At 33.1% G+C, this 23,169-nt stretch overlaps 1 long non-coding RNA gene, 1 other non-coding gene and 2 pseudogenes across 2 annotated transcripts; 3 read left to right on the top strand and 1 right to left on the bottom strand.

Annotated features, from left to right (window-relative positions):
- Window positions 1-1,281: 1,281 nt before the first annotated feature.
- LOC105775955 (uncharacterized) lies at window positions 1,282-4,221 on the bottom strand. The gene is made up of 2 exons (XR_008189763.1): window positions 4,004-4,221; window positions 1,282-3,159 (listed from the first exon to the last, which is right to left on the bottom strand). It is a non-coding gene; the product is annotated as an uncharacterized LOC105775955 (long non-coding RNA).
- Window positions 4,222-6,023: 1,802 nt separating this feature from the next.
- Window positions 6,024-6,904, top strand: LOC105778341 (major pollen allergen Bet v 1-F/I-like; annotated as a pseudogene).
- Window positions 6,905-9,400: 2,496 nt separating this feature from the next.
- LOC128034099 (major pollen allergen Bet v 1-E-like) lies at window positions 9,401-10,248 on the top strand (annotated as a pseudogene).
- An 11,932-nt stretch (window positions 10,249-22,180) lies between these two features.
- Window positions 22,181-22,286, top strand: LOC128034344 (small nucleolar RNA R71). The gene has a single exon (XR_008190471.1). It is a non-coding gene; the product is annotated as a small nucleolar RNA R71 (small nucleolar RNA).
- Window positions 22,287-23,169: the final 883 nt, after the last annotated feature.

Consider the following 23,169-nt stretch of genomic DNA (forward strand, 5'->3'; position numbering starts at 1 on the left):
AGACAAAATGGGTCAGCATGTGAAAGAGGGAAGAAGTGGTGTCGAAAATACAAAGTGTGGAAGATGTGGGGCAAAATTTCAAAGAAGAAATTTATGGACATAAAACTTTTTTAAAATTTGAAATTTATTTTTATGATTATTGTTAGGATTATTATATTGTTTAGATTTAATTTCAAATTATATATTTTAAACATTATCATCTAGAGTTTAAATAGGAACCGGTTTTTCATGTACTATAAATAGGGGATGCAGTGACATGAATACTGACTCATCACTTCTATAAAAACCTCCTTCCCCCTAAGGCTCTTAGCATTTTTGTTTCTTTCTTTTCTAATAAAATTTCATTCTATTAAACTTGTGTTTTTTTTCCTAAAAAGCATGAGTCACTAAACTCATCTAGCCAAAGGTTATCAAGACTCCCTTAAAAGAGTTCATGAGGCTTAGAACCCGCACTTAGTCCTTCCTAATGAGTATTCATTATTTCTCTGCATTACATGACTCACGCTTCCGTCCATGTCTTATCAAAGTTAATCTTTTTATCTTGGGCAAAGACAACCGATTTGTATGTTTTGGGAAGGTTGCACAGTTGATTCTCTAACTTACTACGTCAAAGGTTGTCGAGCCCAATAGATGAAATGGCATGGCATTTGCCATTGAGAAACGATGATCTAGTGTAAGACCGTCCCACAAAAGTGATGCTTGGCTAGAGTCAGGTTCCTTTAAATCGTAAGGCTAAAACCTTAGTGGAGCTGGTGGTTGTAGGCGTCCTCTTCCACTATAACTGGCTTATTCAGTCATGAGAAGGATCACCTAAAAGCCTATGATTGAACCAAAGGAGGATCGAGATAACCGGAAGCTTGAATCCTTCAATTGGAATATCATTTTTTCTCAATTCTGCTTCTTATCACAATTACGATTTCGATCTATTTAATTTTGACTCATCCATATTTTTAATTCTGTTTTATTTTATTCTTTTTCCTAGGTTAGCTGTTTTTCTTAGGCACGACTGTGCCCAAGATTTCGAGAAAAAAGGAGCTGTGGTGATCCAGTCCCTAAGGATATGACCCTATTCCCTATACTATTTCTTTTCATTATTTAGGGATAGGATATTTTTGGTACTTGCAACGACACACCACTACTATAGCATCAAGCATTGAGTAGGTGAGCTTTGAAACCAAATTTCCTCATCTTGCACAAAAATTGTGATAAAAAGGGGAAAATATGTCAAAGTAGCATGTAAATAATTAAAAGTAGAAATTTGTCTTTAATTTAGTCCAAGAATTACTCAAAAAAATGTGTTGAAAAAGTCTATATAATTTAGAGTTATCAAATAATTAATAATGTTTCGTTGTATTATTTCTTTGGATTCTAAAATATTCCAGGGTTCCGGATGTCTCCTCGGATGATTTGGGCAACTTCCTTCTCTACATCATTGGGGAAACTTTCATTCCAAGGCTTGGAAACTTACCCTGATCAAAACCATTCTCCAAGTCCGACTCTTTGTCACCCTACACCTCTTTATCCATAAGAAGGTACTTGAATACTTTCTGGAGTGTGACAGATTCAGGGACTACCGTCCAATTAACAAAGCCTAAGTACAGATTAACGCGTGCCCCACTATGACATAACATGCATCATTCCATCATTGATATATATTCCCAAGATAAAATAGTCAGCCCGCACAATTAATGTCCCATACATCCCTTCTATCTCTTCTAGAAGCATCCCCTATACACTTACAGGAAAACACTGCTTCAGTTCTTAAAATCCATTTACTAAAAATGACGGGTATGCATTCAAACCATCCATTGCGAAGGGCGAGTTCGCACACAAGCTATCCACAAAAAATGAGTGGTTATCAATTAACTAGATTTTGAAAACGAGAAGTCTACATAAGGAAGAAAAGCAGAAGGCACGACAAAAGCTGAAGACTACCACTTGTTAATCACTGGAACATTATTTTCAATTAGCAACACTTTGGAAGCGAAAAGAGAATGCATATCAACATAACAATGTTAAATTTTGAGTGCTTAATTTAAGTTTTAAAGTTGATTTGATAAGATTTTATAATTAGCTAAAAATACTAGCAATTAACTTTCATCAAATTAATCCTAAAATCCAAATGAAATCACATCGATACATTCAAAAATAGAAAACTCAAAAGAAATTGTTAAAATTAAGGTGATGTTTGATAAACTAAAAATTAAGTGTTGAATTTGAATTATAAAAAAAAACATTAATCGATTTGATTGTTAACAGATGCTGGTGTGGTTTGCGAGAGCAATGAAAAGATGACATATGGCATACCACAAAGATAAGTATGTTAACAAGGTAAGTCAAATGAGTATATATTTAAAAAAATAAAAATCCTAAAATGAAATTTTATAAAAGGAGGTTCAAGTGCATTTGCGTGTGAAACTCTATTTATCTAAATTCACTTTGATTATACAAAATTATTATAAAAATTCTTTTTAAAAATAATAGTGTCAACATCCTCTTTTTATTATTCAAAACATGTGAAGTTATTTTATTTTAAAAAAACTTATTAGTTGGTAAACATTACAAAACCCATATACATATATATTATATAAAACATGACCCAAATATGTATATATATTATATATATAATCAAGAACCACACACATATATATAACAAAACCTATATATAATCAAGAACCACACATATATATATAACAAAACCTACACATATGTATTATATAATATAGCCCATATATATTACATATATACACATACCTATTTAGTAGGTTAGCTCACCTTTAATATTATGCTCACACGCAATAATTAAATGCACAATTCAAATACAATTATCACGTTAAGTAAATGGTTTATAGCTGCAGCCTGTCTATTTTATTCCTATAACCACATGCTTGTTTTAAATTCATGCATTTGGCTCATTAAAATTACACAACATGCATACCCTACACTCAAACAAAATTGCAATGGTTTGCACCAAGAAAAATCAAGGTTCGCATATTAACTAAGTAGGGGTTTTGCATATGTTACCTTAGCCTGCATACTGGAGTTTAAATGCAGTATATCACGCCACTCACCTTAGCAACCATTGTTTCAACTACCATGTTGAAGTAAGCTTTAATTTGCCCTTGTCCATGCTTGTGGAGGCTCTCAAATGAATTGGTACTTTTCATGCATATCAAACATATTACCAAGACATTACTAATAGCAACAAACACCATTAAATCATTCCAAAATCATAGATCAAAGCCTCTTAACCTCTATATCGAAAACTTAACTAGTTTTGTCGAAATAGGTGTTTAACAACTCAAATATCACTTATAAGCTTATATTTCAACTTCATACATCCTAAATATCATCTAATTATATATTCAAACCATCAATTTCATCCAATTTCACTAATCTAATTTTCTCAAAAAAATGAAGCTTTTGTGATCTTTTAAAAGGGGAAAACATTTAATTTGCTTAAACTCCTTAAGGATTTGTTAAATTAAGATCAAATACATTTTAATTAGATCAAAATGAGTTAGAAATCACTTTAAAACCTAAGCATATCCAAGAAACATGAGATCCACCATTTTCAAGCAAAAATCAACTCATTTTACCGAAATATGAGGTTTCCTCACTCAATTTTTTCCTAAACCTTAATTAAGGTTTTAAACATTCTATTTAACCTATTATTACAAATATAAACATTTAATTTGATCTAATCTAACGAAATTAAAATTTTCGAAAAATTAAGCTTGTAGGAACACATAAAAGGGGAACTCGAAATTTATTAAAATTGGATACTGATCTATCAAATTGAGATCAAGTACCTTCTATATAGTTAAAAATAGATTAGAAATCAATCAAAACAGTAGGTTTAATCATTATTTCAGATTTCACCATTGTTGAACCAAAATTTGATTAAAAACCTTTAAATCTTAAAACTCTCAACCCACTCGATTAAATTTCGAATTAGAAAGAAAAAAAACCTTAATCTACTCATAATATGTCAAAACATTACCTCAATTTGAAGAAAACAACAAGTTGGGGAACTAATTCAAAGCTGAACGTGAGAAGAATAAAAACGAAATTGATGAGTATTTAATTATTTTTCTTTAAAATTGAAAGGTGTTGAGGGGTTTGGATAGCTCGAAAATCACAAGGATGAGTTAATTTTGAGATAAAATATCAAATTTGAGCTTGGGAAAAATTTCGAATCTGAAGCTAAATGTTGAATGTGAAGTTAAATGGGAGGCAAGAAGACGATTGCTTAAAGAAGCAAGATTAGCAGTGTTTTTTTTTTTTTTAGTTAAGGGAAAATTACCTTTTGAGGACTCTCTATTTTCCCTTGTTTTTCAAATCAGACCTTAGTTTAATTAAAACACATTTTTCTCAATTATTATCAAACCCGATTTCGTTTTAAGTTATTTAATAACCAATCACCTAATCCTAATTTTCACCACCTAATTTTAGACCCAATAATCATTTTAATATTTTATTATTGCCATTATTATTTATTTAATTATTTTATCCTATTTTAATTTCTATGATGTTAAACTCAATTTTTCTCTCGAGCCCACATCCTAATACCCAATTCTTGACCTCCTAGTTGTAGGAAAAAATCTGGTTTAAAAATTAAAATTTTGAAAATCGAGTTGGTTTGTGATATTTATACTAATAAACTTTTCCTGAAAAGCACTTGTGCTTTATGCGAGATGGATCCATGTCGTTCCACCACGGACATATATTTGACTTAAGTTTGACATTTTTCTAACATGGTACTTGTATTTTTTTTTGTTTAATGTGGTACCAGTATTTGTCGAAAAATATATATTTTGGCATCTGAAGATAACAATGTTCAATTTTGAGTGGTTAATTCAAGTTTTAGAGTTAATTTGATGAGACTTTATAATTAGCTAAAAATACTAGCAATTAACTTTCATCAAATTAACCCTAAAACCCAAATGAAATCACACCAATATATTCAAAAATAGAAAACCAAAAAGAAATTGTTAAAATTAATGTGATGTTTGATAAACTAAAAATTAAGTGTGGAATTTAAATTATAAAAACAAACGTTAATCGATTTGACTGTTAACGGATGCTGGTGTGGTTGGCGAGAGCAATGAAAAGATGACACGAGACATACGACGAGGATAAGTATATTAAGAAGGCAAGCCAAATGAGTATATATTTAAAAAAAAGAGTAAAAATCCTAAAATGGAATTATACAAAACGAGGTTAAAGTGCATCTGTATTTGCATGTGAAACTCTATTTATCTAAATTCAGTCTGAATTGATTCAAAATATTATACACAAATTATTAAAAAATTCTTTTTAAAAAATAATAGTGTCCACATCCTATTTTTTATTTTTTTAAGAAAATGATTTGGGCATCCTCAGATTTTTTTTCTTTAACGTTTTCTGTCTCGTCTCTTAATTCACTTGAAAAAGAAAAGAGTCCTAAACTCTATTCTATGTATTCACGACAGTACGGCTGCACCCTTAGGAAGACTGGGACTTGTCTAGAATGGTTTTTTTTTTTAATTGAATATACATATATCAAGTATGTTGAAATATAAAATTCTAATATTATGTATTGTTTTGTTGATATTTGTATTCACACAAAGAATTCTGATTTTATGGATTCGATTTTGTGAAAATTGTAATGAAGTTAATTTAAAATAAAGGTCACCAAATCATTATTTTTCAAATAAGAAATTGGATCGAGATTTATATATTGAATTGTTTTTGACGTTCTAGAGCAGTGAATTTGAATTATTATTTCCCAATATGATTTTAAATGAAGTAAATTATTAATACTAAATATGGATAGAATTATAGAACTAGTCGATGCTTCATGTTCAGCATCCAGGATCAGCCAACTCACTACTTTTCATCAAGTCCTATAACAGTTAATACTTATATAAGCATTTTCCGTTCTATATATATACATATGAAGTCATAAATTGGAAATTTCCTTAGACATATCTGGGATGCTTTTTTGACTAATAACAATATATATATATATATATATAATTCCAATCAAAAATTGAAATAATCTTCAAGTTCAGTCTATAAATAATATACTAGTTTTCTAGCTTCCCACACATCAAAACACTCACTCACTCATCCATTTCTTCTTCTCTTCTTTCAGCTCAAAGAAAAGACTTGAAATAATTTTAGAATAATGGGTGTTGTAACTTATGAATTTGAGGTAACCTCCCCAGTCGCCCCGACCAGGCTTTTCAAAGCCTTTGTTCTTGAAGGTGCCAAGGTTTTACCCCAAGGCTGCCCCCCATGCAATTAAGAGTGTTGAGCTCGAAGATGATGGTAAGCCAGGAAGTATTGTAAAGATCAATTTTGTTGAAGGTTAGTCACTTCTTTAATTTTCACTTTCTTTTAGCTCTTTTCTTCTTTTGGTATCTGTTTGACTTGAGTATGTCGGATAACAAGTATTTTATTTCCTTAGGTCTTCCATTCCAATATCTGAAGCACATGATTGGAAGACATTATGAAAACAATTTGTCATACAGTTACAGCTTGATCGAAGGTGGACCTCTCGGGGACAAGCTTGAGAAAATCAGCTATGAGAACCAATTTGTGGCTGCTGCAAGTGGAGGAAGTGTTTGCAAGAGCTCGATCAAATTTTACACCGTTGGCGATTATATAATCACTGAACATGAAATCAAGGCTCTCATTCAAAGGATGAGGTAGTTTACAAGGCTATTGAAGCGTACCTCTTGGCTAACACCGATGCTTGCAACTAAGATATTAATTTGTTTTTCCATTGTTATATTAATAAGACTGGTAGTCTTTAGGATTTGATCATCTTTATTTTTATTATACTCAAAGAGTTTGAGTTGTATTATCTTTGATATATATAATGAAATAAAATAAACATATAAGCTTACAAAAATAATTGGGTTTTACCTCATATATATTTTGCAAAGAAAAATTTTCTTTCATATATTTTTTGTTTTAGCAATATCTAAAGCTCAACAAAGTTTGTTTTTTAGATAATCAAATTTTTAGGGCAAAATGCTAAAAACAGCCACTTTTTTTTAAAATTTACCGAAATGGGCCCGGTATTTTATTATTTACCGGAATGGGCCGTTTTCCCCTAAAGTGCATCCACGTCAGCGCGAAGTCAGGGGACGTGTCAGCAAATCGCGTCCACGTCTTACGTGGGCTCGATTTGTTGCAACATCAGCAAAACGCGCTGACGTGGAAGCGATTTGCTGACACGTAGGGCGCCCTCGGGGACGTGTTTTCCTCATTTTTCTCACGTTAGGTTTTTGGTTTTTAGGGTTAGGGTTTAGGGTTTTTAGGATTTTTAGGGTTTTGGAGAAAAAAGTAAACAAATAAGGGATTAAGGTTTAGGGTTTTCTAATTAAATTAATTGTAATTTATTCAAAATTGGATTATGTTTCGTGTTTATGGGTTTTTAAGATAAAATCAAAGCAGGATTATAAAATTTAAAAAAAAATTATTTTAAAATAGGGATTTAAGAGAAATTTAAGAGGAAATTGAGAGCAAATTGAGATTAAATATGAATTTGAGAGAAATTTGGAAGGCATTTGAGAGAAAATTGAGAAAATAATTGCGAGAGGATTAGTTTGTGAAAAAAAATAAAGGGTGGGGGTATTTATTGATTTTTTTTGACCGTTGGGGTGGGCAACGGTCAAAAAAAATGACCATTGCACTGGTCACTCGCGGGGAAATCGCGTCCCCAGGGGCGCGCTACGTGGCATCAAATCACTTCCACGTCAGAGCGCTTTGCTGATGTGGACACAAATCGCGCTTATGTGGACGTGATTTGTTGCCACGTCAGCAAAGCACACTGACGTGGACGCGATTTGCTGACACGTCCCCTGACTTCGCGCTGACGTGGACACGCTTTAGGGGAAAATGGCCCATTCCGATAAATAATAAAATACCGGGCCTATTTCGATAAATTTAAAAAAAAGGTTTTTAATGGTAAATTGTTCGAATTTTTATTTTAAATCCAAAAGAAAGCATTAAAACTGCTATAGTGTAATCATGGTGTAGCCATATGTCTTCAATTTTGACGTATACCCACTATGCATAATATTTACTCGTGAAAATTATTAGTTAACTGATTTGATCGTTAATAGTATTAATGTGATTGATAGCAGCACGAGTAGATGACAAGTGACATAATGTGGGAGGAATGATAATTTGGCATGATGTATACCACATCAGTAAAAAAAATATGTTTTTAAAAAAAATAAAAAATAAAAAATTATATCTAGAATGCACGTGGAGAAAGGGTTGTCTAGATTCATCCTAGAAGAGTGAAAAGCTATAAAAGAGAAACAAAATATTAATAATTATTTAGAAATTCTAAAAATTCAAAATTCAAAAAAAAAAATAAAGTTATTGATAATTTATAAAACTATAAAATTAATAAAACAACACATTTAGAATGAACCTAAACAAAGAGTTGTTTAATTTCAAATAAGCTGGGACAACCATCTTTCTTGCTCATTAATAAAAATTAAAGTTGGCAATTCTTGTTCATTAAGGAACATTTCTTGTGACTGCATTCAGTGAATAATCAAAGTGTGTTACTTGGTTAATGTCTTAAGTTTTCAAGGGGAAAATTTAGAGGAGAACTGTTTAGATCTTAATTACCAAAGTAAAGAGTCCAATCTGAGGAGTGTTAGAGGTTGAAATCACATGTTGTACATATTGCTAAGGTGGTTGATTATCTTTCTGGACAAGACCCCATAGACGTAGTGAAACCGAACCGTATAAACATATCTTGTGTTCTTAATTTTTTTTACCTTATTCTTACTCAATGCCTCAATTCGCTTGGATTCAACACTGCTTGAATTCACTTGCAAGTATGGTTTAAAAACTTTCAATCTTAAATATTCAAAATCGTCAAATATTAAATTTTGTTAACATAACCCAAACCTCATTAAATAAATTTTGACTTGCATCTTCTTAGGAAAAAGCAAAAAAAGAAATCATTAACTAAATCTGATTTTTATTCTGGATATCTCAAGACAAAGTGGCTATTTCAACTATAATGCCACATTTTAAATGTGAATTTCCTCAAATCATACTAAACTTAAACAAATACCATATCATACCAATTCACACATATTTCACATATGAAAAACACATTCAAACTATTCACAATCATTACATTTAAAACATCATATTATCATAGAGACCGATAGATATTAAGGCAAGCTAAAACATACATAAAATCATTAAAATGAGAGAGCTAAGTTCAACTTCATAAATACTATCTTAGTTCTCTCTATAAATACTATCTAGTTCTCTATCTTCCCACACATCGAAACACTCACTCAATCACGAATTCCTTCTTCACTTCTATCAACACAAAGAAAAGACTTGAAAACTCCGAAGCGATTTTAGAATAATGAGTGATGTCACTTATGAGTTTGAGGTAACCTCCTAGTCTCCCTAGCTAATCTTTTCAATGCCTTTGTTCTTGAAGGTGCCAAGGCTTACTCTAAGGTTGCCCGTCATTCAATTAAGAGTGTTGGCTCTAAGGTGATGATAAGCCTAGAAGTATTGTAAAGATCAACTTTGCTGAAGGTTAGTTAGTTCATTAATTTTCAGTTTCTTTGAGCTTGGAGTGGCAAATTTTCATGTTTGAAAGATCAGTCGACTTGCGAAGAATTTTTGGATGGTTGATTAGAACAAAATTGCTTTCTTGTGATTTTTATTAGTAGTTTTCTTCTCGATTCTTCAAGCGGTCGGGGAATCTATTCTTCATCCTTCAATTTATGAAAGATTATTTCTTGGAGAGTTGATTAGAGCGATTAATTGAATTTTTTAAGGTTTATGTTTTAAAGGATTCAATTTGGCACTTATTTATCTATCCATCATATCCATCAATTTATTCGATCAATCTTTCACTTTTGAATTGCCATTTTATTTATTTATTTATTATTTTAATTATTTATTTATTGTTCTTAATTTTAAATATTTCTTTTGAATTTCCATGATGAAAACAATTTGCCATACAGTTACAGCTTGGTCGAAGGCGGACCTTTGGGGGACAAGCTCGAGAAAATTAGCTATGAGAACCAATTTGTGGCTGCTGCAAGTGGAGGAAGTGTTTGAAAGAGCTCGATCAAATTTTACACTATTAGCGACTATGTAATCACAGAAGATGAAATCAAGGCTCTCATTCAAAGGAGTGAGGTAGTTTACAAGGCCATTGAAGCTTACCTCTTGGCTAATATCGATGCTTGCAACTAAGATATTAATTTGTCTTTCCATTGTTATATTAATAAGAGTGGTGGCCTTCAGGATTTGATCATCTTTATTTTGTTATACTGAAAGAGTTTGAGTTGTATTATCTTTGATATATAATGAAATGAAATAAACATACAAACTTATAAAAATAATTGGGTTTTACCTCGTGTATATTTTGTAAACACTCTACAAATTTTCTTTCATATATCCTTTGGGTTAAGCAAAATCTGAAGCTCAACAAAGTTTCTTATAGATAATTGAATGTGTATTTTAAATCCAAAAGAAAGCATAAAACTGCTACAATGTAATCATGGTGTACCCATACGTTTTCAATTTTACTTATACCCCACAATCTACAAAGAGAATTAATTACGTCACTATGTATAATATTTACCTTACAAGTCAAGATTACACAATTGCAATAGTTAATTTAAAATTATTTTATGGGGTTTTCCTCTAGTTTCACGCTTCCTTTCCTTTCTCTCCCAATATATAGTTGTACATGAGTACTAACATAAAGTTAATTATCAGCAAGTTGAATTTGCAATTTATTCTTTTGAAAGTTGGCAATTCTTTATATGTATTTTTGAAACAAATAAAGAAATAAATATAATTTTTTATAAAAGAAATATAGATAAATATTTGATAAAAGAAACTAGAAAAACATAAGAACCCAAGATAAGAAATATAGATAAAAATTTGATAAAAATTTTGGCAAAAAAATATCTTTGGGCTTTGGTTCTAGCTAATAATTTGGACGACTGGAAGCCCATCTTTGGTATTCAAAGTGCATATAGCAGCATATCTTGGAGATTGGTTTGGATTTGTATAAAGGATATCAACTTCCCAACTTTGGCAAGACTAGATCAAATCAGATTAAACTTGGAGGTGTATCTTGAAGATTCAAGACTTACATGAGTTTATGGAATATATTCTTTTGCTTATTGTCTTTCTGGTTTTATGGAAGATTGATTGTGACTGATATAGTATGCTAGCAAGTCTCGATTCCTTATAAATTAAGGAGACTTGTATAGGTGATGTACTGAATTAAGGTCACTTATTCTTGTTCATTAAGGAACATTTCTTGTGAGTGCATTGAATGAAAAATCAAAGTGTGTTACTGATCTACCATAATTCGATGTAGCAGATTGAACTAGTTTTCACACTTTAGAAGCTTGAATACAAGTACTTTTGTTAAGTTTTAGTTAAATTTTTGTAATTCTATTTACATTCAATAAAATATGTAATTTGACTCTTTTATTGACCTTAGGGGTCGAATGAGGCCTAAGGGTAAGCTAATATGCTTTGTAAGCGTGCAGGAGACCATTAGAAGGTGCGCTAACTCGATACTAGTCGTTGTGTTGCAACACGGAGAGTTAGATGTCGCAACATAGGGAGCATAATAGAAGAATTTCAAGACTGCCTTCAGTATTGCGTCGCAATACACCCCTGAAGATACCCCGAATGTAACGCCCCAAAATTCTTATATTTAGATTGTGCAATTATGTCAAATAATGAGATTTGGTGTGATGGTTAAGTGCCTTGAAAGTTTGTTTAAGATCCTGAGTTTGATTCCCTTGTTTTAAATTCTTCCTCTTAATTTTGGCATTATGTCAAGCTTGGGCCTTAGAGCTTAACTTTTATTTTCGCAAGTTTGTTGACAGAATGAGTCTGCCGGTTTGGTGGTAAGGTGTTTGTTAGCTTACCCATTGGTCTTGTGTTTGAATCTTGTGTTGTGTAAGTTTGGAATTTTTTTTCCTTCGGTTTTGTTTGAGTTAGTAATTTTTTGTACATCTCCTCTCCCGAAGCCCAGGTATGGTATACACCCCCAAAAATAAAGAGCCTTGAATGCTAGAAGAAAAGCACCTATACCTAGCAAAATTAAGTGAAGACCAAAAATTGTGGACATTTTATTTCTATCTTTCTATATATAACCGAAAATGGAAAAGATTCTTCAAGAGTTCCAGGTCCTAAAAGTGCATGGTTCAAGTTAAATTCTTGAAAAAAAAATTGGTGGGTAAGGATTTGGATTAAGGTAAATTTGTATTTATTTTATTTTAATTTAATTTTTTAAAATCCCTAGCATCACTCACCTAATTTTACCATCCTTCACCCACTCCCTTTTCACATTTTTTTTTGGCTTCTTGCTTTTTCTTTTCTTTTCTTTTTGTTTCTTCCTTTTGTTTTATTCTTTTCTTCCATTTTGATTTTTGCTTTACTGCCATTTTGTGTTTTAGTGGTAATCGTTGTGTGGAGTTCGATTGTTGGGGCATAATTCGAGTAAAGTGTAAGTAATGTCATATTAATTTTCTGATATTAGGATTTTAACCATTCTTCATTCAAGGTAGAGGTTGTATTAGTGTTTGTTTTCGTTCTTGGTTATGACAAACGTTCTTATCTTTGGTTAGGCGAAGAGTGTGAAAATTAGATTTCCTCTCGTAAAGTAATTTTTTATTTGGACACTGTTTCGGAGAAGTACTCAGATTTTGTTTTAAGGTCTGAAATTTTGAGTTAAGTATGTGATTTTAGATGAGTTTGTCCTCGACTATTTAGTATGATTTAATGAACGAATGTAGGTTTTGTGAGCTCTAGACGTGTGGTTTGTCAAATAAACAGTTAAGTGTGTGAACTAACCTGAAACGCTCACCAGAAACTCGTAAAAAATAAAAAAAATAGGGGCTATTTTTGAAACTGCCTAGCGTCACACTGCCGTGTGGCAGGCCGTATGTGATTACACGACATGTGTAGGTTCGAGATTCGGTCTAAACTTCTAGGCTAGATATTTGGGTGTTACATTTAGTGGTATCAGAGCCAGGTTTAAAAAAATTGGCCTGTGTTTTTACGTATTCGTGTGCGCGCATGTGCGTTTTAAAAATTTTTTGATAAACCATACCATATTACTTTGAAATGATTTTTGTTTTGGAATAGTTTTACAAAAATGAGATGTCTGAGACTCCAATGCTAGCCTGTGCAAAAATTTGGGAATGTAATAAGAACTATAATGTTTAGCTATTTATGTTTATATTTGATTTTTGTTTTATAGACCTCTTAAGAGAATTAGTTCGAAGATCATTATGGATTCTGGTGGTAAACAAGACCGTGAAGATCAGCCTAGTGAGACTCTCGAGGAGTCGTTAGCCTCTCCCGGACATGTGTCTTTTCAGGAGCCGAAGGTCAATGCGGTTTCGCCAGCTACGGGTAGCGATAACCCGGAGGTTGGTAATGAGGTGTTGACTCAGGTAGTGAGAGAAGTGTTAGAAAAAGTAGTCGAGGCTAGCCTAGAAAGAACTAGAGAAATGGTTCAATGTAGGTGCATAGATTATGGGAAGGAAAAAGATCGTAGTCTTTCGAGGTTAGAGCCTCGGTCTACATAGCGTTTGAAATCGTGATTGAGTATCAGTAAAAGTCATGGGGAAAAAAGGTAAAACTGTTGAGTTTTGAAATTAAAAAATTAAAATTAAAAATTAAAATGTAGGTGTATAGATTTCAAACTCGTTTGGAGCCTCGGTCTACGAAGTGTAGTTGTGAGTGAAATTAAAGTTTTCAAATGGTGTGGTGGGAGTGAATCGATCAATCTTGGTGCTTTTTATCGTGAATCAGGTGTGTGTTCTAAAACTGACTAATTTCGATATTGAACTACATGAAATTCTGCGTGTTTTGGTATATCTCTAGGTTACCAAAGGTTGGGGTCCATTTCGTTGCCAAAAGCACATTTTTCAGCCTATTTTGGTGTGGTTTTGTGACCACACGGGTGGCCACACGAGCGTGTTCCGTACACGGGTGGTTCACACGGCCATGTGAAATTGGGAATTACGGTTTCTGGGTGAATTTTGGTGCCACATGGTCGTGTGGCTTCGATTTGTGGATTTTTAGTCAATTTCCACATTGAGTGTGCCTTGGTCACACGGCCGTATCTCTTAGCCACACGGGCGTGTGAGATGTCCACATGGTCATGTCTACTTTACACCCTGTTTTATCAATTTTGGACAAAGAGTTACACAGGCTACTCACATGGCCATGTAACTGGGTGACACGGGCATGTGTCTCCTCCACACGGGCATGTGCAGCTTGCACACGGGCATGTAGACCATCACATAGACGTGTCGACCTCTACACGGCCTAGGCACTTCCACATGACCGTATGGCCCTATTTCATAAATTTTTGCTTTAAGTCATAAACTAGCCTGTTTAATGTGTCTGTCTACCTGACTCTCGGTTAGGCCTCTGTAAGTGTGTTGAGACTCTGTCTTAGCTCGGATTGGTGCATTTTTTTGTGATTATAGCATTAATTTAATAGTTTGTATAAATGTTATGTGATGTTACCTAGTAAATAAATACAGACATAACTTATTCTGAATCTGATCAGTTGAATATATGCACTTCTGTTTCCGTATGAATGGTGTATGATTATCTATAAGTTGTGTGCATTGTGCATCTGCATGAAAATCTGGGTTTTGGTTGTGAAGAGAAGGAAGTTTGATTAGGCAGTTTAACTGCAATACCTAATAGCGGTGATGCCGTAATATAAACATATGACAGCTTAGTTGCATATTGTTATTATTTAGAGTGGCTTAGTTCCACATATGTGGTGTGTAGGGTGGATGGGCCTTTCAAGGTCTTATGTGGTGTGTAGGGTTGGTTGGGCTTTCTATAGCTCATTCGTGGTGTGCAAGGGGGTCAGAGAGGCGTTTGTTTGGTTGGGTGGGGTTGTTTTTAACTTGTTGCATACATCACACATCTGGATACATGTTTGTGTATGTGAGTGTTGGTGTGTTGATAATTGGATTGGTGTACAAATGTGCATAAATGATATGTGTTATGGTATGCTTGGATATATCTTATACTGTCATACCGTTATGAGATTTTGAATGTGATTCATGAGCATATACTGTTCTGGACTAATCTTTGAGATATTCTGTCTTTTGGAGGTTTGCTTTTGGTCTTGAACTCATACTGAGCTCTTGTAGCTCATACCTTAGTTTTTTTCCCCTTTCAAGTACTCTTCTGTTCTGAAGCTGGACTCGGCATGTCGGAGGTCTTGAAGTGATATGTTTTGAGTCAAGCTAATAAGTTTTCTTCAATTCTTATTTTATTAAGCTGTTTTAAACTCTAAATGTTTTATATGAACTGTGGTATAATTTTCGTTTTGGACTGAATTTTAAAAACTACAGAATTATATTTTTGGATGTTTTATTGTAACTTCAATTTTCTGTTTTCAATCCTAAATGGTTAAATGGTTTAGTTCAAATTTAGCAAACCGTGTTCAAAAAGAGATTTTAACAATTCGTTTTGTCAAATTGCTTCTAGATCACTTCGATGGTCAGTGTAACCTCCAGGATTCGGTCTAAACATCTAGGCCAGATTTTGGGGTGTTACATGTGGTTTGTGCAACTGTACACAATTGTTATCAAGTAAAAAGTAAGTATAAGAGTTATTGTCTCCACAAGGATTATACATGTTAATCAATATTTTGTAAAATTAAAGGTAACAATTTGGTGAGAAAAATACAATAGTTTTGATTGGTTGATGTTAAGTAAAAATAAATAACTAGATGCAAAATGACCCCTAAATGCAATGTATGTAATAAAATGAATGAGATTGATTTACCATCAGAATTCACAAGATTTCAACAACGACAACATGAATAGGCTAGAATAATCACATCAAATAACTTAGTTCATTTTCATCATGTTAATAATGTTCTGAAAAATATTCCATGGAAACTCAACCTTTCATGAGTTTGAAACCAAATTAAGTTATTTCGGAATCTTTTACTTAGTAAAACATGCATTTTACTGATCATATTAAACTAAGGGTTTCTTAGAATCTGAAGTAATAGGGACGAGTTAGGTTTGAAACAATTTAATCACATAAACCTAAAAACTATGCAAGATAATAGAGTTCGTTAAAGTTATAATGAACCTTTAATATAGTTGGGCTAGGAGCTGAATTAAGCATGCACTTTTGAACTATTGTGTCCATTAGCCGTCATCTGGTTAGGATCGCTCAGCTAATTCTAATTCATCCAATCACGTATGAATGAAATACATGCTTGAGTTTAATTTAAAATATGATCAATTGAGCCACATAATATCATAACATGATTTAAATAAACTTTCTTGAATTGATGCAATCATCCTAGCTAAACAAAATTAAGCTACCATTGTTAATGAAAAACATTAAAGCAAATTTCAAACATGTTGTATAACAAGAACAACAATAAAGATTAAGGAAGAAAGCACTCAGAATAATTTTGGCAATCCTCCAAAATTTATCGTGGTGGCTTCCTTCGATCCTCGTAACTGCTTCTTTGCAAGATGCTTCTCAAGGTGGCCAGCCAAGAGAGAATTTTCTCAAGGACTTGCTAACTAAATGAAGTGGAAAATGGAGGGTTCGTGAATGAGAGAAATGAGAGGTTCATGAATGATAAGAGGAAATGAAGGATGAATGTTAGGTGAGGGATGATGGATGATTTAAAATGGGGAATGGAGGTGGGTATTTATAGTGAACGTTGGCGGTTGAGTTTACTAAAAATAGTGTGAAAAATCCCTCCATTTACTCCTTTGCTTGGCCAACCACATATTGTGGAAGAGGCAGTTGTTTGGTTGCTTGATTCATGCATGATATCATGCTTGAATCAAGCAAGGGGTGGACGGTTTATTGGCCAAAGTTGGTGAGCCATTTTCTGATTTATTTGCAAGTGCAAGGACCTCCAGTAAATCTCCCAAAAATAAATTTCTTACTAGTCCAAATGCCTTTTCTCAAGGAATTGCTAACTAATTTCTCCTTCACAAGATGCTCCTCAAGGTGGCCAGCCAAGAGAGAATTTTCTCAAGGAATTGCTAACTAAATGAAGGGGAAAATAGAGGTGTATGAATGAGAGAAATGAGAGGTTACTGAATGATAAGAGAAAATGAATGATGAATGTTCGGTGAGGGATGAGGGATGATTTGAAATGGGGAATGGAGGTGTGTATTTATAGTGACGGTTAATGGATGAGTTTACTAAAGATAGTGAGAAAAATCCCCCCAGTTACTCATTTGCTTGGCCAGCCACATTTATTGGAAGAGGGAGTTGTTTGGTTTCTTGATTTCTGCATGATATCATGCTTGAATCAAGCAAGGGGTGGACGGTTTCTTGGCCAAAGTTTGTGTGCCATTTTCTGATTTGTTTGCAAGTGCAGAGAGCTCTAGTAAATCTCCCAAAAATGAATTTCTTAGTAGTTCAAATGCCTTTGCCGAGTTTGGGTTTGTTCTCCCTTGTTTGGACGGTTTGGTGACCTAATTGCTTACCAGACTTGTCCATCAATTGATCCATTTTCAAGGATAAAAAACAACCTCTTCATGACCCATTTTACATGTGTTTGTCGTCCATGTAGGTTGAATTTTGGCATGTCCATGTAACTTTATTTTATGAATAAATCATGCATAATTTCCTTGGTCCAACTGCATTAAATAATGTCAAGATCAATAAGTAACCAAAACAACTAAATTATCCATAAATTTAATACAAAATAGTATAAAATCACTTTCTTTATTAAATGATGCCTATTATTAAAATATAAATAAAATTCACTCAATTAGTGTTCAAATACTCAGGATTTATATTATTTTTAAGTTAAAAGGTGCCAAAAAATCATAAAAATGCTATATAAATTAGAGTTTACACACCCCTAAACTTAATCCATTACTCGTCCTGAGTAATGTAAAGCAAAAATTTAGATAAGACAATCTTGTAGTAGGTGAAAATAGAATCCTTAAGTAGAATCAACTTTTGCACATAAACATACATACACAAAATCATGCGCACAAACACTTTTTATTGATAAGTCGGTCCCATGCAAACATTATTTCAAAATTTTATACTAAGAGCGGGAAAATGCTAGTATAATTCATAGAGTGCACACTTTTCAAGATCATAAATAATATTTACCACTCAATCAAAGTTTCCTTATCAATTAGGCAAAACAATTACAAGGTTTAATTAATGGTCCTCATATGTTGAACTTAGCAATTCCTCTCAACTAATGTAGTCGGCATAATTATCAAAATCAATAGGTCTTGTATAGGTTTGTAATGGGGCTAGGCTCAAGGTAGGGATAAAAAGAAGTGACTTTTTAGGTTCAGTAATCTTAACCATAACTTTGTCGTCGATCTTTTTGAGGTACATCCTTCCTAATAATGGGTTTAAACACCCCAAACTTAATTTGAAGCTTTATTCCCATCAAGACTTCTCAATATCTTGAACATTTATTTTGCTCTTTTTTTCTTTGACATTTGAACAAAGATTTTTCTCTCTCTTTTTTAAACACACAGAGAACATATACATCTTTCTGAATTTTTCCTCAATCTTTGCTCATCAAGACAAGTACAGTTAAGATAGGTGCAAAAAAATAGGATAAAACTTAAAAAGATAGTAATATGGCTTATGATGTAGGTGAATAGCAATAAAATAGGCTTAAAGGCCCCAACTAAAGTTTCAAGGGTCAAATTCATATGGTAGGCTTGAAAGGCTCAAGTGATCTAAAAAAAATTGTACCTAAATCATGTTTAGATTCTTATGCCTCATATGATCTCTCCTCAAGAAAGTTACTAAGCCAATTCTAAGGACTTAAACCTTCATGCATGTCTATTTCTAAGGAAATTAAATTTTCATGGCAAAAAACTACATAAGACCTAAGAACATACAAGCATTCCATAACCTAAGATAACATAAAAAAACTCAGATAAAATCAGAAATCATGCTTGCATTTGAGCTAACTTATGAACAATTTTTTTTTTCTGAACATCATTTTATTTTAGCATACTTATGTGTTAGCATTGAATCATACTTAAGAAAAAATTTAAAATTCATGCAAATTTTTCCTTACCCCATTAAAAAGAAGCAATATCCTTATTGTGTAAACAAAGTAATGAATGAGAACTGAACACTAGGTAGACTAGCAAGAAAAGAGAGGTGAGTCATTAAGACTTCTTAAGTACCAAGTCTTTTTTAACAATCAAATCCTAGACATGTTCATTCACATTTCCACACTACTTCACTTTTTATTAGAGAAAAAGCATTGAGCTTAATTTATTCATGTTTGCAAATTATTAAATTGATTTTATGCATAAAATAAAATATTCCTAAGTAAAAATATCCTAAAAAATAATACTAAGAAAAAGAAATAAAAGAAATTCCTCTCAATTTTATTAATTTGTGTCATCCCTTTTTTTCCTAGATTGCTGCAGCGTGGGGAAGTGATGTTGTGGCGAAGGGAAGGGGCAACGAGTGTTGGATATTTTTCTCCTCATCATTGTTCTGCACCTCGAGCCCAAAACTACAAAACATTTTATTACCTACATTGAAATAAAATTTTATAGAAATAAACTGATTAAATCTTGGGCCAACTTGACCCTTTTATTTAACATAAAACTAAACTTAAAATTAAAAACAAAAATTAAAATTCCTCTAGGCTACTCAGATAAATTTTTCTCAAAACATTATATTAAATTAAGTTCCCAGGAAATGTTGGATGGATCACAAATGCTCGCAGTTAAGTTCTAATCTTCTTAGACATAATTAATTTAATATACAAATTCAAGAAAATTTTCTAATCATGTCATCTATTGAAAAAAAACTAAAAATAAATTAACGACAGAGAGTGAAGAGAACTCCCTCAATGGTATTGATGATTTTCACTGACAAAGGTGATGTCAAACGACCATTTATTATACAAATCGTATCCATCTAGAAAGAAGAGATAATGTTGCCCAGTAATTATATTCAATATTTGATCAAAGAATAACAGTAGGAAATGGTATTTCTACTTTATTTTGCTCGCCTTTCTATCATTCATACAAATTTTCCTACCCGTGATGATCCTTAATAGAGTTAGCTCATTATTTGTGTTTCTTCTTTCTTTAACACATGTCTCACTCATTGAATGTCATTGATGGGATCCATGATCCTTGCTTTTAACTATTGAAACTTGAGTTTCCCGGGATCAAATACTCAAGATTGAATAAAACTCTTTTGTCCCTCGATAGATCATTTTCCAGTATCTAATGACCTTTTCAGAACTATTAAATCTAACTCAAGTAGCTCTTCTCTTGATGGTTTGGGTTGCTTGTACTCATGTGATGATAGCTCTAATGATTTGAACTGAAATTTTGAACTGAATCTTTTTGAGTTAGCTTCCAAACATGTATCATCCTTATCTTGATGTGGAGAGTCAGATGAAATACCTTCCAATGGGTCATTGTATTCTAATTTTGCAAGAACCAGTGAATCTTCCTTGGAGACAGTAAAACAATCTTTAACCTCATCAGGAGATCTTATGGCCTTAAGTACATTAAAAGTCACATGTTCATCTTGAACTCGCATGGTGAGTTCACTTTTCTGTACATCGATTATCGTCCTACCTGATGCCATGAAAGGCTTTCTTAGGATGATTGGCTGCTTCAAAATCTAGTATAATAAAGTCAGTAGGAAATATGAATTTCTCAACACGTACCAAGACATTCTCGATCTTTCCTTCTGGGTATGCCAACGATTGATCTGCTAGTTGGAGTGTAACTATAGTCAGTCTGGCCTTACCAATACCTAATCGTCTAAACACAGACGTAGGCATCAAGTTGATATTCGATCCTAGATTACACAAAGCCTTACCACAATAGGATTCTCCAATTTTGCAAGGTATAGTGAAACTTCCTAGATCCTTCAACTTAAGAGACAACTTGATCTGTAAAAATAGGCTACATTTTGTAGTCAAGGCTACAATTTTAAATTCCCCAAGCCTTCTCTTTTTAGACAGAAATTCCTTTATAACTTTCGCATAGTTTGACATTTGCTCCAAAGCTTCCACCAACGGAATGTTGATATGTAGTTATTTTAACACATCCAACATTCTCTTAAATTGAGTATTATGTAGTTGCTTATGTTGTTGGAGTCTTTGAGGATATGGAGGTTGTGGAACTTTGGCTTGGACTGGACAACTCTTCCGAGGTAATATATCTGCATCTAACGAATGGGTTAGCTTATCAAAATTCACTAGTTTAGATTTTATCTCTTTAGAATTTGCAGAGTCTGGCTTCTCTAGTGTAAGAATTTCAATTGTTGGTTAATTTTCCTCTGTCTTGGGAGGTTCATCTTCAACATTAACTTCATTGGGTTCCAAAGTCCTTCTACTTCGTAAAGTGACCATTTTGCAATTCTCCTTGCTCAATTTTCTTAGGTTGTCAATGTCACTGGGCAAAGCTCCTTGTGTTTATTTCGAAATTCATTGGCTAAATTCCCCATCTAGTTCTTCAAATTTCTCAAAGTTGCATCATTCTTCACCATGTATACTTTTAATAAGTTCTCAATATTATTAGAAGACTTGGCTGGTAGAGGAATTTCTATGTTGCTTGGTATAGCACCTTGGGGTTTGCTTCTAAGCTCATTAGCTAACTATCCCACTTTATTTTCCAAATTCTCCAATGTTGTTGCTTTGGCTTGAATCAAGGCATCATTCTTAGCAATGTATGCCTTCAATAAATTCATCACATTATTGGAAGATTCAAGTTGCGGTGGTTTTTTAACTTGTAACCAAGAAGTTGATTTGATCTATGTTGCATGTAATTGTTATTCAGTCCAGCTCCTTGGTAGTGGATTGGTGGTTGAGCTGCAACATGATTTAAATTGTTAGTAGTAAACTATTTCAACATTGAAGAGATAGACGATACCTAAGCTAAGATTGAAGTAAAGGCGTCTACTTCATGCACTTCATCTATTCGTCTTCCTGAAGCTACTTTATTTGTCAGCCACTGGTAATTGTTACTGGCTATTCTCTCAATGATCTCGTAAGCCTCATTATAGGACTTCAACAAAAGAGAACCATCCGTAGAAGCATCTACCACCAACCTTGTGTGTGCGTTAAGACCATTAAAATGTTTCCAACTGGATGCAATGCGGAATCCTATGGTAAGGGAATTTACATAGTAGCTCTTTGAATCTTTCCCATGCCTCGTATAGGGACTCATCATCCATCTGCTAAAAAGTGATGATCTTATTCTACAACTTAGCATTTTTGCTAGGTGGGAAATACTTTACCAGAAAGCTTTCAACTAATTCTTGCCAAGCAAAAATTGAATTGGATGGCAATGAATTAAGCCATGCTCGTGTCTGATCTCGCAACAAGTATTAAAACAACTTCAACCTCAGTGTGTTTTCAGTTGTAGTGGATATCTTGAAGGAATCACTCACCTCCATAAACAATCGAAGGTAAAGATGTGGATCTTCTGTGGGCATTCCACTGAATTGGACTATTGTTTGAAGCATCTAAAACATCACAGTCTTTAATTCAAACTGCAGTGCCTCAATCTCTAGTCTCCTAATTCTCAGATTTAGTTTGTTAAAAAGTGGCACGACATACTGTCTTATGGGTTAATCCCTATCATCGACAATAACGATTGGATTTTGAGCATTATATTGGCCAATTGTTTTAAGCATCTAAAACATCACAGGCTTTAATTCAAACTGTAATGCCTCGATCTCTAGTCTCCTAATTCTTAGATGTAGTTTGTTAAAAAATGGCACGACATGCTGTCTTATGGGTCGATCCCTATCATCGGCAATAACGATTGGATTATGAGCATTAGCAGCTTCATTCCCTTGAAGTTCCTTTTGATTCTTAAGGTTCTTTTTTGCGGCTTGTCTCTAGGCTAATCTTTCTCATCTTCTTTGTCTAAATGCCCACCCAGTTTAAAGGTTTACAGGGAGTAAATCAATGATTCGATCTATGCTCATGAAGACCTAAAAAGAAAATCACAAAAAATAAAGAACAAAAAATAATTAAAAAATAAAAATAAAAAACCAAATTGCAAGAAATAATTTCACAAATAATGATTAAATTAAAAGTCCCCAGCAACGGCGCCAAAAACTTGTACCGCGTAGTTTGAGCAA

The sequence above is a fragment of the Gossypium raimondii genome, chromosome 10, assembly GCF_025698545.1.
Source record: "Gossypium raimondii isolate GPD5lz chromosome 10, ASM2569854v1, whole genome shotgun sequence".
In the NCBI taxonomy this organism is placed as follows: Eukaryota; Viridiplantae; Streptophyta; class Magnoliopsida; order Malvales; family Malvaceae; genus Gossypium; species Gossypium raimondii.